Source organism: Sminthopsis crassicaudata, chromosome 2 (genome assembly GCF_048593235.1).
Source record: "Sminthopsis crassicaudata isolate SCR6 chromosome 2, ASM4859323v1, whole genome shotgun sequence".
Taxonomy (NCBI): Eukaryota; Metazoa; Chordata; class Mammalia; order Dasyuromorphia; family Dasyuridae; genus Sminthopsis; species Sminthopsis crassicaudata.
Genome location: NC_133618.1, coordinates 462,309,159 through 462,325,901, shown reverse-complemented (window position 1 = coordinate 462,325,901; position 16,743 = coordinate 462,309,159). Strand labels below are relative to the sequence as shown.

The 16,743-nt window shown below is 40.3% G+C and overlaps 1 long non-coding RNA gene across 1 annotated transcript in view; it reads right to left on the bottom strand.

Annotated features, from left to right (window-relative positions):
* Positions 1 to 15,334, bottom strand: part of LOC141557386 (uncharacterized) — a 41,727-nt gene extending 26,393 nt beyond the window's left edge. The window contains exon 1 of the long non-coding RNA XR_012486776.1: positions 15,245 to 15,334. This is a non-coding gene — a long non-coding RNA (uncharacterized LOC141557386). The remainder of the gene's footprint in view (positions 1 to 15,244) is intronic.
* Positions 15,335 to 16,743: the final 1,409 nt, after the last annotated feature.

The following is a 16,743-nucleotide window of genomic DNA, read 5'->3' as shown; positions in this document are numbered from 1 at the left end:
CAAATCATTATTTTTAAACTCAGAAGAAATATTAGTATTTGCTAATTGCAACAATTTTATGCTTTGGGTGTCTATTCTAGAAACTAAGTTTGACTGAGTATCATCAATCTACTTACACTTTCTAATACTTAACACAGGAAACAAGCTATAGCAGATTAGTGTTATCACCAGGAACCAGTTTGCTATCAACCCACCTATAGCAATAGACCATTGAATTCACCAAATGGTTGGTAAACACTGGAAAACTTCCCTTGGATCCATAGGGGTTGTGTAAGACTGCATAAATCCTAGAATTTAACACTCCCAAAGTGGAAGCAAGACTCTGAGATCTAGATAAAATGTCGCTGACAGAAGAATGGACCGTTGCTGATTATTTCCATTGGTTCTCAGTCTGAACTAAGGATATCAAGACAAGATATGTTCCTCACTTAGTTCCCACAGTCCACATAAAGCCTGTGGAGATGAAGTCTACTGACTCCTAAATTCATCCAAAAAGATTATTCATTCTTATAAACCACAAAACTGATTTATTATCATTCTGGGAAATACAAAGTCCCTGATTAAGTGACCTAAAGTCAGTTGTCCTGGTTCCTAGTTTTGAAGCCTTTGCCACATAATAGGAACTAAGTCAATGACATTGATAAGACTCCTTTTTTAAAAAGTTTTTTGATTTTTGTTATTACCATATTAATCATGTTGTAAAAGAAAACTCAGACACTAAGGAAAAAGAATACAACAAATACAAAATGAAAAAAAATGCATTGATTTGCATTCAGAACCCATTGTTATTTCTCTGGAGGTATCATGCATTTTTTGAAATTGACTTGAATCTGGAGGAACATGGGATGGTTTACCTCTCGGACTTGTGGAGGAGGAAGGAGTTTGTGTCCAATGGAGAACTAGAGACCATTACTGATCAAAAAATAGAAAATTTTGATTACACCAAATTAAAAAGTTTCTGCACAAACAAAACTAATGCAAACAAGATTAGAAGGGAAGTAACAAATTGGGAAAACATTTTTACAGTTAAAGGTTCTAATAAAGGCCTCATCTCCAAAATATACAGAGAATTGACTTTAATTTATAAGAAATCAAGCCATTCTCCAACTGATAAATGGTCAAAGGATATGAATAGACAATTTTCAGACGATGAAATTAAAACTATTTCTACTCATATGAAAGAGTGTTCCAAATCACTATTGATCAGAGAAATGCAAATTAAGACAACTCTGAGATATCATTATACACCTGTCAGATTGGCTAAGATGACAGGAACAAATAACGATGAATGTTGGAGGGGATGTGGGAAAACTGGGACACTGATGCATTGTTGGTGGAGTTGTGAAAGAATCCAACCATTCTGGAGAGCAATCTGGAATTATGCCCAAAAAGTTATCAAAATGTGCATACCCTTTGACCCAGCAGTGCTACTACTGGGTTTATATCCCAAGGAAATACTAAAGAAGGGAAAGGGACCTGTATGTGCCAAAATGTTTGTGGCAGCCCTTTTCATAGTGGCTAGAAACTGGAAAATGAATGGATGTCCATCAATTGGAGAATGGTTGGGTAAATTATGGTATATGAATGTTATGGAATATTATTGCTCTATAAGAAATGACCAACAGGAGGAATACAGAGAGGCTTGGAGAGACTTACATCAACTGATGCTGAGTGAAACAAGCAGAACTAGGGGATCATTATACCCTTCAATAATGATACTGTATGAGGATGTATTCTGATGGAAGTGGATATCTTCAACATAGAGAAGAGCTAATCCAATTCCAATTGATCAGTGATGGACAGAATCAGCTACACCCAGAAAAGGAACACTGGGAAATGAGTGTAAACTGTGAGCATTTTTGTTTTGTTTTGTTTTGTTTTGTTTTGTTTTGTTTTGTTTTCTTTCTCTTCCCAGATTATTTTTACCTTGCGAATGCAATCCTTCCTTTGCAACAACAACAACAAAATTCGGTTCTGCACATATATATTGTACCTAGGATATATTATAAGATATTTAATATGTATGGGAATGCCTGCCATCTAGGGGAGGGGGTGGAGGGAAGAAGGGGAAAAATTCGGAACAGAAGGGAGTACAAGGGATAATGTTGTAAAAAAAAATTACCTATGCATATGTACTGTCAAAGAAAATGTTATAATTATAAAAATTAATAAAAAACAAAATAAAACAAAAAATAAATAAAATAAAATAAAATACCAAAAAAAGATACTATTTGTGTCATAGAATAAAAAAAAAAAGAAATTGACTTGAATCATTGTAATGCTGATAAGAGCTAAATCATTCACAGCTGAACATCATACAATATTGCTGTGTATACAGTCGCACTGTATACACTGTTCTCCTGATTCTGCTTATTTCATTTTATTTCAGTTCATATAAGTCTTTCCAGGTTTTTCTGAAATCATCTTGCTCATCATTTCCTATAGCACAATAATATTCCATTATAATCATATAAACAACCTGTTCAGCCATTCTTCAATTGATGGGCATCTTCTCAATTTGAAATTCTTTGCCACCCCAAAAAAGCTGCTATCAACATTTTTTGTACACATAGGTACTTCCCCCCCCCCTTTTTTTTTATCTCTTTAGGATGTAAACCTAGCAATAGCATTGCTGTACATTCTCCCCCTTTGAACCTAGAGGCTTTGGAGCTACAAACTGTGAAGAGTTTTATTATAGAATGATAACTTTAGAACCAGAAGTGTCTTTAGAGGTTTAACTCCCTCCTTTTAAAGATGAGAAAACTGAATCAAACTGAATCGCATAGAGATGAAGCGAGCTGCCCCAAATCACAAAAGTTCTTTGGCTCCAGGGCTCATTTTATGATAATAACTTGTTTCTCCTTAGAGTAGCATACAATTTAATTTTCCATGATATGTTTTTGTGAATGATGATCCTAACTACATTTTTTCATATGATGATAGCTGTGGCTATCAACAAAGTAAACACTTATTTAATGTCTAGTCTTTGCAAGACCATAGGGATACAAAGATCAAAAAAAGTCTACCATTAAGGAATTTATATTCTCTTGGGTAAAGACATTATGGGCCCTGGCTTCCCAGACTGATTGATACACTAGGGATTGGGCTGTGGAAGAGCCCAACTCTTATTCCACATGAGTCACTGGAGAGATAAACAGCAGCACAGGAAGGAACAGTTTTTCATTGAAGGACTAAGCTGGGTCCATTTTCTTCTTCCTCATTCTTTCTGGCAGCCCATTAGCCAGTTATATACTCTAGTCTAGCCAATATGGATACAAGATGCTCTTCCTGCTTTTCCTGAATGGAGTCCATCTGGGAAAGCTGCATCTCCATGACTATCCAGCTGTTGAAAAGCAGCTTTGATGCTTTTATGTTGCAGTTGTTTCAAGCCAAAGTAATTGTAGCTGGGACTCAAGAGGACTTATTGTTTCAAGAATGAAATAGCAAACAGTTGCTCAACTGTTTCACCCTAGCTATTATCAGTGGTTGAATTCTCTCTCAAAGGATAAGGGTTATATCATGGAAGTCAGCAAACATTTATTAAGTATCTTCTGTATACTGTTATGTGCTATTACATCTGGGGGAAAGGGAGTAGGCGGGATTTGGACTAAAGAGGTATAATTGACAAGGAGGGAGATCTTAGTTCAATAAAAAAGAATTCTTTAATAACTGAGCTGTCCTAAAATGAAGTGGGCTGCCTTTATAGGTGGTGAGTCCTTGCCACTAAATGTGTTTGAACAAAGACCAAATGATTACTTGTTAGGGATACTATAGACTTTATTCTTGCACTGGGTAAGAGGTTAGACCAACCAACCTCTGAGGGACTATTGAATTTTGAGATTCTGTGATTTTCCTCCTGAGATCCCAGACACTAAATTAATTTTTGGTTGCTGAATGGTCTGACAGCCATATAAAGAAGGAAAGGGGAATGCAGAAGAGGAAAAAGAGGATTGGGAACAAGCAGCTGAACACAGATTTCCAAACCATAAATCCCCATTTCCTGAGATTAAAAAAAAACAAACTTCGGCCTTTTGTACTCTTTTTGTCCTCCAGCAGCTCCCAAGTTGAGAGAGAGAGAGAGAGAGAGAGAGAGAGAGAGAGAGAGAGAGAGAGAGAGAGAGAGAAACATATTCTCTTTTCTGGTGTTGTGTTTTATTAATTTAAGATAAAGAAACCTGAGCAGGATGCATAAGGAAGTTATTGGCAGGACAAGAACTGGAATATGGAATGTAAAATTCTGGCACTAGAAGTCACCTTAGGAAATACCAATCTAACACTCAGTCAACAAGTATCTGAATGCTTACTCTCTGCAGGATCTGTGCTAAGCATTGAGAGAGAAAAAACCTGAGGGATAGAATATGAAACTGTCAAAAAGTAGAATTGGAAGGGACTTAGAAGTCATCCAGGTATTTAACAATAGCAGAAAGACTTAGAGAGTGATAGTGGCTTGTCCAATGTCACACAACAATCACTGGTAGAATCTAAACTAAACTACTTGTTTAGTTTGTCTTGTAAGTCCCACTACATCATAATTCCATAGAGAGAACCCTACTGTCTGTCTCTAAGTAAGCACTAAGACTCAGGAAGCAGGGTTTTTTCCATGGCCCTAGCCACTTATCTCCATTTCCACAGAATGTATTCTTCATGTTGGTTTCTTTTGTCTCCAGGTTAGAGCTCAGATACAAGGGTCAGCTGAGTATTTCTGACTGAGGGATATTTGAAGTGACAGGTGCAGAGGAGAGGCAATTGGCTAGTAACTAGTTCCCATTCACATAGCTCTTTATTATTTCTAGGTACTTTTAGTTTTTGAAGTATTCCCCTAAAAGTCCTATAAGGGAGATAGAATGAATAAGAAACGGAGACTCAAAGCAGTGTCTCACATTCCATTGAGACTTTGCTTAGGAACATTTACAGAGAGAGAAGAGTGAAAGGGGAGAGAGAAGAGAGAAGAGGAAGGGGAGAGGCACACAGAAGAGAACAGAACAGAATAGAAGAGAGGGGAGAGAGGCACACAAAGCGAAGAGAACAGAAGAGAAGAGGGGGAAGAGACAGGGGAAGGAAGGAGAGGGAAAGGGAAAGAAATATTCATTAAAGAACCATTCATCAATCAATTAAGTGCCTGCTGAATGACAGGTATTGTAATACTTATACAAGTATATACACTTAGCATCTTATCCAGGTTAACAGCTAGGTGTGGGGAGCAGGGAAGAAGAGGTAAAGGATGGGGAAGTAGAAACAGGGAGAGGAAAGATAATCCTCTCAATTCAGACTTATGGGTAAAGTTCCCTATGGGCAGCTGTGAATTCACATTCTCAAATCCCTCAGGAGCCCCCAGCTGCAGCCTTATCCATGAGTGTCAGCTAGCCTAACCCTTGCATTTTAGAGATAAATAAATTGAGCCCTTAAAGACTGCTTGTCTGTAGTCATAAAATGAGTAAGTGATAGAGACAAGATGTAAGTCTTCCAGATAAAGTCCACAGCTCTTGCCATACCACATACCACAACTCAAAGAATTATAGACACAAATATAGTCAGACAGACATTAACATACAGATACACATACATAAATACAGGAGCTTGCATACATTCACACACAAGTACAGACCTGTTTCATTTGCACAGTTCATTTGTTACTGAGTATAGTGTGAAGGAGTTAATAGTGTGAATTTTGTCATCCATCAGAAAGCCTGAGGAAAGGAAGGGGACATTCCTCTGCATTTTCATTAGCGATTTCAGTTACTGAGTGTGTCAAGGAGACCTGGTCTGAAGCCAGCTGGCCAGGCTCTGGTAGTGACTGTCTATTGGTGAAACGTGCTCTCGATCTCCTTTCTAACTCACACATGGAAATCTGCCAGGCCAAGATTTCCCCCCCCCTACCTCCTATTCCACAAAAACCCACCTCTTGGAGTTTCCTCTCTTTGTAATTTATGATCATATTTTAGAAAGTTTCCTCCCTCTCACCATAGTAATTTTGTTCTGGAACTTTCTCTAGCTTGGGAGGCTTTATCCTTTCTCTACTGCCAGTTCATTCCCAAGACCCCTGGGTCCAACTCTAAGGGAATAAGTTTTAAGTTTCTACTGAATATTAACCTTGGATCCAAATCTGAGAAGCAACCACAGTTTCCCTGGAAAACATGGACATGGAGTAACTCCCACATCTTATGGGGAAAGAACACTGACAACGCAGTTCCAGCAAATCCAAAAATGATGATTGTAATCCTAAGGACCTACTTAACTCTCAGCACCAGTGTAAACATGGATGCCCAGGAGCCCAGGAAAGTAAAGGGGATTAAGTCTAGGTTAACTAGATTTCCCAAACTGATTTCTACAGTTCTGGTGGGTAGGACCTCCTCATGAATATGGAAATTAGACTGGATTTTTTTTTTTTTTTTTTTTTTTAGATTTCCAGGATTTAGAGCTTAAAAGGACTTTCTATCCCCTTATTAACAAATGAGGCAAGTGAAGCTCAGAGAGTGGAAATAATCTAATTACATTACATCAAACTTGGTCCCTCAAGTTTCCTCCCACCCTATCAACTGATAATTGGATTTCATATTTCATGGGAAAAAAAACTGTAAAGTGCTCCCTCTTTGCTTTTCCTCCTCACCTCAAATTACTCATTGCAACCATCTCCCCCTTCACCCCAGTCTTAAATGAAGAGGTGACCCTTTGCCTTGCCAAGGCAAACCCCTTTTTATTCATAAATGATCCCATTCCATCCCATCTTCTCCAGAAGATTGTCACCTTTTTCATCCTCAACTTTCTTCAATATATTCCTCTCTACTGGATGCTTCTATCCCATCCTCATAAAAGCCTCACTTGATCAGTCCATCCCCACTTGCTATCATCTCATATGATGAGATGTTTATGACTAAACATTTGGTACTTTCACTTCCTCTATTCTCACTCTTTTCTTAAATCTCTACAGTCAACTTCCAAACTCAGCACTCAATTGAAACTACTCTTTCCAGAGTTATTGATGATCTCATATCACTAGAAGGATTGGAATTTAAGAATACATCAAAGGATCAAACTGTATTAATTGACTGCTTTTTTATCCATAAGGCAAAGAAAATAGATAGCAGAATGAAATACTTATTTCACAATAAAATGATATGTTTGTAGCTATTTGTGCTTACAATGCATTTGCACAGTTAAGAGATTTTTATTAAATAGATTTCATTGTAATCACTTATTTAGGAATTATGTTTTGCATACTTATTCATCCTGCATTTGTTATGAGTGAGCTTTTTGCAAATGATAGTCTTGCCCTGTTTATAGCACTACTTTGATTGGAAGATCATACTTGACTTCAAATGTTGCCACTCTTAACTTTTGATTTACTAGTTAGACAATCTATAGGAAGCTCCTCGTGTCCCTTTTGGGGCATTCTCAAGAGCTATTTGAATCACAAATTTCTTGATAGATTATCAAGCTGTTGATGAGAGCCCTATCTAGAAAATGGTTAAAAAAAATCCATAAGCCATCTCCTGCTTTCCTCTTTAAGTGAGTAACACCTTGTCGTTTGGTCAAGAACATCAACTCTTAACCTTATTTTTATTGCAGAGTAGGATAGTATCCAGCTTTCACTTTGAGTTGTCCTTGGCTGGAGTCTGGACATCTGGAAGGAGGGATCGCACAATAGTTATTATAGATTTGGATCTCTTACAGTAGTATGAAGTCACTGCAGGCTTCTTCGTTGATTTCAAAACCAGACTTTTATGCAGTGGCCTTCATTCATGTCTTAGCTATTTCCTGAGGTTCTCGGTGGTTCTGAGGAATTGCCCCAACTACATACCCTTGCTCTGTAAATCTCAAAGAAAGATCAAAGGATATAAAATAATTGTCCCAGATTATAATATGGGGCAGCTAGGTGGCACAGTAGATAGGATGCCAGACCTGAGTTCAAATTTGACCTCAGATACTTTTTTTTTCCTTTTTTCTGAGGCTGGGGTTAAGTGACTTTCCCAGGGTCACACAGCTAGGAAGTGTTAAGTGTCTGAGACCAGATTTGAACTCAGGTCCTCCTGACTTCATGGCTGGTGCTCTATCCACCGCGCCACCTAGCTGCCCCCTGACCTCAGATACTTACTAATTAGGTAACTCTGGGTGAGTCACTTCACCCTGTTTGCCTCAGTTTACTCATCTGCCAAATGAGATAGCGAAGGAAGTGACAAACCACTCCAGTATCTTTGCCAAGAAAACCCCAAATGGGGTCATTAAGAGATTGATACAATTGAAAAATGACTAAGCAACAGGTTATATTATACCTTTTGTTAAGTCGTGATATCATGAGCTTCAGCATTATATATCTATATGTATACTAGTATCATTGCTCCTAGTATCATTTTTTTTCTAAAATAAGGGAATCCACTGTACATGTATCTGTTTTCAGTGTCTACTGCCATCCAATTTGAGGATTCATTTGTCTTCCTTAATTGACATAAATTATTTTGCAAGACAGAAATTGATCAACTATAATATATAATATTTTATTTTTATTTATTTATATTTAATATTTTATATAAATAACAATTTATATAATGTTATATAAAATGTATGGCATCATTATAATATATTACATATAACACATTATTTTTATACATAACAGTATATGCAAAACAATAACATTGCACAATTTTATTGGATGAAGGACCTCCTAGGAGCTATTCTCTGTGCTTTTTATTGGATGTTTTTTCCCCACTAATAATGTCATAAATGACAATAAGACTAATTTAGTTTTCTAATTAATATCATGTAACAGAGTAGTCAGCATTGCCTGTTCCCTCAGCATTTGTATGTCTCTGAATGTTTCTAAGCATTGATTCACTAAAATGCAAAATCAATGCAAAGAGAAGAAATGAAATTTTTCTTCATGACATAGGGTTGTAGACCATATCATGGGGACACATCAAAGTATACTAATTAATATTTAGTTGTTGCAAGTTCTGAGAAGCAGCAATAGCAGTAGTGGACTTTCAGACATTATAGCTCTTCATCTCTTGTTGTGAACTTGAGTCCAAAGAGAAAGTACAATTATTGTTCATCACTTTTTAGACTGTCAACTGCAGAAAGATCTTCAGTGACAGATTCATAGCCTTCAGAATCAGATGAGGAATACTCTTTCTCTTATTACATAATTGCAATTGTATCACTTGGGTCATCAAATTCATTATCTAGTTCATTATTGGATGAATCAGATGAAATATATTTTAGTAGTTCTAAAATATGTCCATGGGAAAGTTTTTCAGATATTTTATCAGTCAGAATGCAAAGATTATATTATCATGATGACAAAATTATAAATTCTGAAAAACAGAAAAATAAAAAAGTTAATAAAATAATGCACAATATTCACAAAAATAAAATTCTATTTAATCCTATAAATACATTTTCCACTACATTTTATAAATGTTTGGTGAATTCTACCTATATTCCGAGGAGAAAAGACTAAAATGAGCAAAGAAATAACCCAATAGAAATAGTTGTGAGAACATTTCCTCTTATTTACAACAAACAATAAATAAAGCCAAATCTAATAATCTTTTCTCGATACTCAACCTTTTTGACCTCTCTGCAGCCTTTGACACTGTCAATCACCCTTTTCTCCTTAATGTGTTTCTCTCTCTCCAGGTTTTCATGACACTGTTTTCTCAAGATTCTCCTCTTGCCTATCTGTCCACTTCTTTTCAGCCTTGCTTACTGGATCTTCATCCACTAATCATGGGTGTTCCTTAAAGATCTTTCTTGAACTCTTTTTTTTTCTCCTTCATCACACTATTTCACTAGGTGATCTCATCAGTTTCATTGAATTCAATTATTATTTACCTAGATGATTCTTATATTTATTTATGCAGACCCACTCTCCTGACCTCCAGACTTATATCTTCCTTTTGGAAGTATTGAACTAGATGCCCCATATGCAACTTAAACTTAATGTGTCCAAAACTAAACTTATCATCTTTTCTTCTCCCACAAGTTCCTTCTCCCTTTTAAACATTCCATTTCCTGCCACAGGCACCACCACCCTCCTGGTCACCCAGGCTCATAACCTAGATGTCATCCATAATTCTTCATTCCATCTCATTCTTTATATCTAATCTGTTTCCAAGTTCTGTTGATTCTACCTCAGTAGAATCTCACATACACACCTTTCTTTCCTCTGACACTGACTGCTACCACATTGATTTAGGCATTCATCATCTTATATCACGATTCCTACCCTAAGCTTATAGTTGGTCTCCTTACCTCAAATTTCACCCTAATCCATTTCATCCCTCACTTAGCTGTCAAATTAGTATTCCTAAAACACAGTTCTGACCATATTAACTTTATCCTATTCAAATAGTGACTCCTTTTCAACTCCCAGTTCATATATAAAATCCTTCATTTGGCATTCAAAGTCTTTCATCACCTGCCCAGCTTCTATCTTTCCAGACTCCTCACTTTCCTTGTGATTGTGAGAGTGACTTTTTTTGTCATTCCTTGAACAATACAGTCCATCCCCTAATTGACTGTCTCCCATATCTGGCACTCTCTCCCTCCTCATTTCCTTTGTTAATAAAATCCTACTTTCTTCAAGACATTTTCCCCAGCCTCCCTCAATGCCAGTGCTGTCCCTCTATTGATTATCTCAAACTTATACAGTTTGTTTGTACATAGGTGTTTACAAATGGTTTCCTTGTGGACACCTTGAGAGCAGGGACTCCTTTTTAATGCTAGAATTTAGCACAATGTCTGCTTAATTACTTAATTAAAGCGTATTGGTTTTGTGACAAGATGAGAGACAATAGGTATGGAGTATTGCAAAAACTATCAGACTTAGGTGATGCATTAATTAATTTCATTGAACTGCTTTTTTTCTCTTTGCTTTTTAATTCTTAATCTAAGGAAGATATCTCTAGGTTAGGAGAAAAGATACATATTTAGAAATGAATTTTAAATTAAGGCAAATATCCAAAGAAAAACTGAAAAAATCAAACAAAGAAAAAGTAGTTCTTCATATTCAATCAAAATCTCCTTCCTCTTTCTTTTGTTTAAAAATATTATTTGTTATATACAGAATAGCTTTCTGGGAGGCAAAAGGAGAAGGATACTGGGGAAAATTATAGTGATTAAAAAAACAAAACATGGGGCAGCTAGGTGGCGAAGTGGATAGAGCACCAGCCCTGAATTCAGTAGGACCCGATTTCAAATCTGGTCTCAGACACTTAACACTGTGTGACCCTGGGCAATCACTTAACCCCAGCCTCAGAAAAAGAAAAAAAAATATATCAATAAAAATCTTATTTTTAAAAGTAGAACTAAATAATAATAATATATTCCACTACACTCTTTTTTCCTTTCAAGAAGCTTTTGTTATCTTTCTGGATCCACAACCCCTCCCTTCCCATACACAAATACTTCTTATACCCACCAGACCTAATTGTTTGCCTGAAAGGAGACAAGGAGGTCCATCTCTAATATGGATGGATTTCAAAGTCTGGTTGTTCTTCTTTATTAAATGTGTGTGTGTGTGTGTTAATAATTTCTCAGTAACAAAAATGTCAAAGCATGTTTAGTTCACTGGAATGTGCACAAACTCCAAGACAGCCCTCAGGCACTGGGGTAAGGCGACAGAGGCTGCCTGTCCTGGGTGGCCCCAGACTCAATGTTCTCCATACTTTACCAAAATCCTCAACACTCTTTCCTTCCCAAGAGGCAGAATCAAAGATTTTGGCCCCTGGAAAAATGTTTTCAGGCATGAGGGGAACACAGGAAATTATCTAAAATAGACAGCCTCTGATATGGCTCTGGAGCCCTCCTTTCCCCTTATCCTTCAGCTATGAGAACTAAAGAACTATATATGTTAGAATCAAGAGGGACCTTAGAAACTATCTCCTGCTCCCCCAGGTTACAGAGGTCAAACTTAAAGGCCAAGAAGAGGGAGTCACATGTCCAGGTTGTTTCCTAACACTCTACTGTCTCCTGATGTTCCCCCAGATTACTTCTACTATTTTGCTGCCTCTGCAGATTTTGAAAATTTCTAGTCAGCCTATGACTCAATACCAATTGGACTTCCTCAGGGGAAGATTGCTTCCCAATGCCAATCTCCTGGCTAGGATCAGGGTAAGGAATCACCAGGAAAGAGAAAAGCATGAAAACTACCTAAAAATCATAGGATTTAGAGATGGAAAGGATTGTAGATGTAATTAAACTTCATTGCCTCTGATCTCATTTTATAGATGTTATTATTGCTCATCTTTCATTTTTAGAGGACCAATGACATCACAAGATGATGGCTTGACTTGCTCATGAATTGGCTTTAAGTGAGGCAGAAGTGCACAAAGTTTCCCCTCCTGAGTCACCAAAGTTCAATGCTAGGACAAAAATCAAGACTACTGGCAATGACCTGGGATGCAGAGGATAACTCTGGCATCTTCAATGTCTGGCCAATCTCTAAGCACTCCCCAGCACCTGCTTCAGCTGCCTTCTCTGGGACAAATTGTTCCATCTGCCCTTCTGATAAAGGAAGTCTTCATGTGCTCCTAATTCATCAGTGAGCTTGAAGCCTGTCAGTAATCCTCAACCTGGTTTAGTCTGTCTGACAAGAAGGTTTTACTGGAATGTCTCTGCTCTTATGCTCCATCTTCTTGGAGTCACAGATGAAAGTTAGGTGGCAAGTGGACACCAAAGTTAGATAAGCAGCCATGAAAAAGGCTCAGCAAGCCCTCATACCAGAAGTGCTGAACACCCCATAGAACCTATAAAGAACATAAGGAAATAGGGGGCCAGAGAAGAGAAGATGAGGTCACACGGGTGAATGAGGATCTGGACACAGATCTGCCAACTTTAGGTGTCTCAATCCTGTGTGTCTTGAGTGGTTCATGGTAGTTATCCCCCATCCAGCCTTATCCTAGACGATTGCAGGTCCTCCTGTGGCCAAGATAAAATAAATTAAGTGCTTACCCTGTGCTAGGCCTGTGCTTAGAATGCAAATACAAGCACAGAGAGAGAGAGAGAGAGAGAGAGAGAGAGAGAGAGAGAGAGAGAGAGAGAGAGAGAGAGAGAGTATATTTTAATGGCAGAAGATAACATGGAAAGGAGAGTGTAAAACAGTCAGAGTCAGATAGCTGGATTAAAAGTGACATGGCAGACCTAAGTATTTCTGCAGATAATGCTTCTGGCCAGGGACTCAACAAATGAGCTGATCAATTTCCTTTATAGCTTCCTAGAGATGATTTTAAAAAGCAGATTTGGAAAAGTATTTTGCACTGAACTTGGAGTCTGAGGACGTGGGTTCAAATATTGGCTCTAGGATGACTATTGTAGGCCCAAAGCCAAGTTACTAGACCACTCTGGGCCTCAGTTTCCTCATTTGTATAATGAAGAGGTTGGGTTAGATGGCCTCACTTAAATGTATGAACCTTATGCAAAAAATCTTTTTTTGAATATTGATGTCCAAGAACAGCAAGTGTAGCAGGTTGGCAAATGACACTATTTTACCAGCGCATAGAACTAATTAGTCAATATAGAATCACAAAATATATTTGAAAGTGACTTCAGCAATTAACTAGTCCGGCCCATACCTGAGCAGCAACTCCTTCTCTAGCAGCCCTGGCCAATGAATGGTGTCTGAGTCTCTACCTCTAGACTGCCCGTGATAGGGAACTCCATGCCTCCTAAAGAAGTCCAGTCTTCAGGCAAATCCACCTCCTTGCAGGTCCCCTCCTTGGCTCCCTGTTTGGCCCTCGGAGCCAGGCAAAACAAGTCTCTCCCTTTTCCGCAGAACACACTAAGTGCTTGAAGACAGCTCTAGTTCTCAGCCCATCCTCCCCAATCTCTTCTCCGATTAGGCATTTCCAGCACTTTTAATACACACATAAAATGGTGACAAAATACGGGGCAGAGTGAAGCACCGTCCGGCTGGGAAAACCGGGTTCAAGTTCTGGCTATTTCATTCAGTTCTTTTGTGGGTAAACCACGTTCCTCCTTTGGGCCCGGGACTCCTCACTGATAAATGGGAGATGATAGTGATTGTCTGTTTCCTTCTCGGGGTTGTTGCCAACTCCAGTGATGGGAATAAAAAGGAAAACGGCTCGTAAAATGTGACCCACTTAAGGGAATCCCAATGGGCAGACAGACAGATAGATAATCGACTCTAACAATACAAGTTGGGATTACTCTTAGCACGGAAAAGGCATCATTGATTTCACAAAGGCTCGCCATAAGGAGGTCCTAATAAGGCGCCCCCTCATTTGCACCGGAGAGTTAACACCTGGCGGGTATAAAACGGCGCCTCGGAAGCGGGGAGGCTGAGGGCCGGTCCGGACTGCCCAGCGCGCCTGGAGGAGCGCCACAGCGCCCTTCACGTCCAAGCGCCGGTTTCCTCCCTTGCAGGTAGAAGCAGTGGGACGGGACCCTCTGCAAGGTCCCCGGCTTTCCCTTCCGAAGCGTCTCCCCAGGGCCCTCTTCCTCTCGCCTCCTCCGGGCGGAGCCTGAGGCCCGGCAGAGGGCGCTGCGGGAGAGCCCTTCCAAGGAGTTGGGGGAGGGGGAGGGAGAGTCAGCCAGCGCTGGAGTGGAAAATATGAGACCAAACTGCTGCTTTTATGAGTCCCAGACTTTGAAAAGAAAAAGTGCTGAGCTGTCTTCCTGAAGCGGATAGAATGGGACCCGGCAGCTGCCCAGTCATTTCCAGGAAACCGTCAGCTAAAGTGCTGGCAAATATTCGGGGGAAAGCGCCTGGAGTCCCAGCCCAGTCTTTGCTGCGCCGCGGGCTCTGCGGGTGTGTTTATGTGTGCTTCAGCCGGGGCGTGCGTGCGTGCGTGCACGGACTTGTGTGCAGTGCGAGCGCCCGTGTGCACACGTGCAGAGGAGGGGCGGCTGTGCTCGGCGTGCTGTGCATTCTGGGCCGGTGCTTGTGGACGGCCGGTGCCTCTACGTGTGTGCGCGTGCAGATGTCGGGCTCGGTGCGGAACAGATCGTGCACATGCATATCAGCAGTGTATATAAATAGACATGCATTTATGTGTCTGAGCATTCAGGGTATGGAAATCATTATGCATATTTGTGTGAGAAAAAGTATTTGAATCAATATCTGATGCACTTTCAACTCCTCCACAAGGCTCTCCATTAGCTGTCTGCATGTGGGGATGTGAGCACACAGGCTCGTGTAGCACACGGCAGTGCGCGCCATGCGGGACCTTGCCTCGGAGAACCTCCTGGCACGAAGGGCGCGTGTCCACTGTGAGGGTCGCTCACTTACCTGACTCACTGGTCACCCGAGTGGGTCTCGGGCCCTGGAGAAGCTGGCCTTTCCCTGGGGTCACAACACAAGCACCGGCTCAGGCTTACAGCTGGGCTCCCACAATGGCGCGTGTGCGATGGCATCTCTGGAGAATGTAGAGAACACCGCCTCGCCGCGGGGGATGGGCCCACACTCGTGACCGCGGCCCTACCCGCCGTGGCCCATGAGGGAAGGCGGATGTAGGACACCGCGGTGTCCGGCGCTCCTTTAACAAGTGACTGCGCCCTCTGGGCCCTGCCTGCGGAGTGCGGAGCAGACACAGGTTCCAGGCGTGGGCCCTTCTCCCCTCCCTCCCGTCACTGTTCGGCTGCCTCGTGCGTCCGAAGTTAACCCGGTGACGTCTCTTTGCCTCTCCGCTGCCCCCTGACTTTTAGGCCGCGGCCTGTTTCACACGTGGCCCACGGCCTCACTTCCGGCAGACAGGTCTTTTGGGGACAATGTAGGAAAATCTCTTTCTTGGTTCACGCGAGCACTTGGGGGAGGCCATGATTATTTCATGCTTCCTTCTCCCGCTTGCCCCAGTGTGCTTATGACGGCATAAAGGCCCTTCCTACAGTTTCCAAGGCTCAGAAAGTCAGTCATTGTCTTACATGTTTCTGTGGGTAGCTGGGTGGGTTCGTGCAAGTCACTTAAACTCAATTTGTTCTTCTGTGAAACAGGCACAACGATCACCATTTGCACTACTGCTTCACTTGGCTCTCTTAAAGAAGAGTGCCTTGGCAACCTTAAATTCTGCTGAATTAATCAAGATGTTATTTGGGGACTCCAAAGGCGAGTCTTCCATCTGATTTCCCCACACTCATCACAGTGGATTTCTTTTCTTTTCTTTTTTCACAGTGGCTTTTAATTAATCAAAAAGTATTTATTAAGTGCCTATTGTGTGTAAGACTATTTCATTATGCTAGTATGTAAATATGGCAAACAGAGTGCTTTCTATCTGCAACATTCTAGGACGCTATGGAGCTATGTGCTTGTTTCCTTTCTTTTTTTACGACTGCCCCAGAGCCCAAATAGACCCCAAAAGTAAGCCTTTTCTATGTCTTGCAGAGATTTCTGCAGCCTAAGTCCCGAGCAAGATTTTGAGCGGGCAATGTCAGCTATTGTTATTTCTCCCTCTCAATACTCACGCTCCAGGCCGATTCATTCAGCAAAAGTGTATTCAGCGCCTAGCCTGTTCTATACAAGTTCGGGATCCTGAGATGACTACGACTTGCTCCCAGATCTCCTAGTAACAAGGATAAGACGGAGATGCAAATAACTTCAATAGAAAGTAGGCTGTAATGTGTGCATAGAAAAGATACAAACTAAAGACTACAAATATGCAGAAGAAAGAGAAGTTCTGAGTGAACGGGAGGGGAGGAGTGAGGAATAAAGCTCAAAGAAGCTTTCTTAAGGGAGATAATGAGCCTTGAAGGATAGGTTAAAGTTCAAGAACTAGAGGTGGGAAAAGAGATTCT